The sequence below is a fragment of the Pavona decussata genome, unplaced genomic scaffold (assembly GCF_977016875.1).
Source record: "Pavona decussata unplaced genomic scaffold, jaPavDecu1.1 SCAFFOLD_207, whole genome shotgun sequence".
NCBI classification, from domain to species: Eukaryota; Metazoa; Cnidaria; class Anthozoa; order Scleractinia; family Agariciidae; genus Pavona; species Pavona decussata.
Genome location: NW_028145612.1, coordinates 1651381 through 1654379, shown reverse-complemented (window position 1 = coordinate 1654379; position 2999 = coordinate 1651381).

The window sequence follows — 2999 nt, the reverse complement described above, 5'->3', positions numbered from 1 at the left end:
CTTTCGTGGTTTAATCGAGTAAACAATACTGATGTGAGCCTCTCTAATGACCATATAGCTACCAACGAAATTCCACAATTCGAACAGATAACCGACCTCCAACGTCGCAGATCACACTTATTTGTCATTTCATTTAAACAATACTGATATTTATGCTTGTAAATGCTTTGAAAAAAGCCGATTGTCAATCGGCTTTGTTTATGCTCTTCCCTGAACATCGGACTTTTTTTTTTGAAATAATATAATTAGTATTACAGTAGTGTGTCAACGTTAAAAGTAGTAGATGCAAGTAGTAAACTGATTGTATTTGTAAACAGTGTTGTAATCGAAAATAGTATTCAACGCTTTAGAGATGAGCACCAATCAAATAAAGTGTCTAGACGTTGAAAAAAAATGATGTGGTTTTTTCATGTTGCACTGCAGTTGCGTCACGTGATGAAGTTTGGTCATTATGTGGTGTGGTTTGGACATAAAGGTTATCCACTGACGTTAATTGTAAAGATTTCGGGACAGACCTATACATCAACTAAATAATCACCGTCATACCAACCCTCTCAGTCCAAAACAGACAAACAATTTAAGACAAGTCGCTGAGGGCAGAGCGGAAATCTTGCCCGTACGTTTAATACAGTTGTTCTCGCTTCATGGAGAAAGGGACTACCACACGACATAAACATGTACTGAATCCTGCAGAAAACCTTTTTGACTAAAGAAGCAACAACAAAAGAAGTCAATTTAGAATGTTCCTCTTCGCTGCTTCCTTTGTAGTTGGTTTAAAATTAAGCATATCGAGTTGACATTTTCAGTTTAGTTTCGTCATTTTCGAACAGGCGATCGACACATTAGAACTCAAACTGACCTCAGAATACACGCTGCATTCTTTCTAAATAAGCCAGTTGCGCAGCTTACTCGGGAGAGGCCCTTTTCGAGTATTCAGATTCTAGTTTGTCGTCAGTCACTTTTAGCTGTAAATGAACAGAAACCCGATTACAGTTGATCAAACATTCCGCGCTTGTACTAGTGTTCGTTTCTACTTGTCAAAGACAAAATGTGCTGCTAGCTAATGCTTATGTGATTGAGGATAATTTATCTAAGTATTTATCTTGTTTTGCTAGCATTGAAGATCAGTTATTCAAGAATTTTCTTCTTGCGGTCTGCCAAATTAGGGAACGATGCCTTAAGCTTATTATCGAAAAAAAATACTGAAGGAAAAGAAGGCAAATTTTTTTTTTTACAGTTCTTGTATAGACCCTCGCAACTGTCGTATCGTGAGTTTGCACTAGGGACTTTACGAAAACACGACGCCGACGGCAACGAAAACGTCAATAAAGAAAAGGCTTAATGAGCTAAACAATACTGTGCACGTGCATTACAAATTTTGTTAAATTTCGTCGCCATCTTCCGCGGCCAAACAACAACGTAAAATGCCCAAATTCAAGGTTTTATGGAGAACGTGAGCACATGACAGTAAATTTTCCTTCTCTGTGCTGGCTTGAAGACCGTTCCCACCAGTACTATAACTGGATAGTTCGCCCACATTGCACAAATTGAACGAATTGGAATAAGCGCAAAGTAGTACAAGTGACATGAACTTGTACTTTCAAGTGACGTTCTCGTTGGCGTTGCCGTCGTAGTTGCGTAAAGTCCCCAGTACTGCTTTGCGTAGGACGCTTCGTGAGTATCATTTAATTTGAACCAACGCCGAGATTTCTAAAACAATGGACCAGACAATTCATAGGCTACACTAATTGACCGATAGAGCAGTTTTCAATATAACCTGCGTGGCAGGCGCTAGAAAGGGGAAGGGAGAGGGGAAAATTGGGCGCGCGAGAAACGCGCGGCGCGAGGGAGAGGGGAAAAGGAAGCGCCTGCAGCGAACCCATTGTTTATTTCGTCTTTCTCGTTCGCTGGCGAACGATAGCCTCCCACGCAGACGTTCTTAGGGGTTCGTCACGCGTTCCTGCCCCACATGGGGCAGGAACGCGTGACGAACCCCTAAGAACGTCTGCGTGGGAGGCTAGCGAACGAAAAATCGCCATTGGTTCGTTTTTAATTATGCGTCAATCATTGCCTGATACGACCTTCTGATTGGTCCAGATGTTTTGGAAGCCATTTGAGACTGAAAATTTAGATGACAGGTGCACTCGAAAGAGACAGGGAAGCCAAGTTTGAGCCAATTTTGAAGGAGATCTTGCTGCAGTTAGAAGATAAAGGTTGCAAAATAACCTTGAAAGATGAACAGAGAAAAGCGGTGAAACAACTGTATGAAAAGAAAGACTTGGTGGCAGTTTTACCGACGGGTTTCGGAAGGAGTCTTATCTTCCAGTTGCTGGTGTTATTAGAAAATAGAAATCTCAATGGCCACACTCAAACTGCTTCAGTGCTAGTAATTTGCCCTGTTACTAGCATTATTAACGACCAAATTTTTGAAGTGGAGAGTATGGGTTTATCTGCGAGTAATTTGTCGGAAAAGCTTGCTGTTTTTAACAGTATTTATTTTATTGCACTCGATGGATTTCTGCCAAATAATCGCCTTGTGAACAAAATTCTCACCCATTCGCTGTTGCAGAGTTATCATTGATTTGTGAGACATACAAACACCCAGGAGGTTTAACCGCCCAAAGTCCTTAAAACTAACACACTGTGGAAAAGAATTATCGAAATCCTGTACGCAATAGCGTAATTCTTTTCGATCGGCCATACCGCCTAGTGTTTATCCATTATTTCGCGCACTCTGGGTTCCTGCGAAAAAAATATTTCTATTGGCTAGCCTACGTGTAGCCGTACTGTTAGAACGTTGCTCGTCTAACCAAGGGGGTTATTAGCTCAGCGTATTCCACGGGTTGAGTTCAATAGGCGCACACAATTGTTGTTCAAGGTTCTTCTGTATTCTTACAAGTTCTCTTTACAGCTTCTCTAGCGAAGAACTTCTCGCGTTGCTTTTATGTTGGTTGGATTATGATTGACAACCTACTGTCAAAAACTCATCAACTACTAAC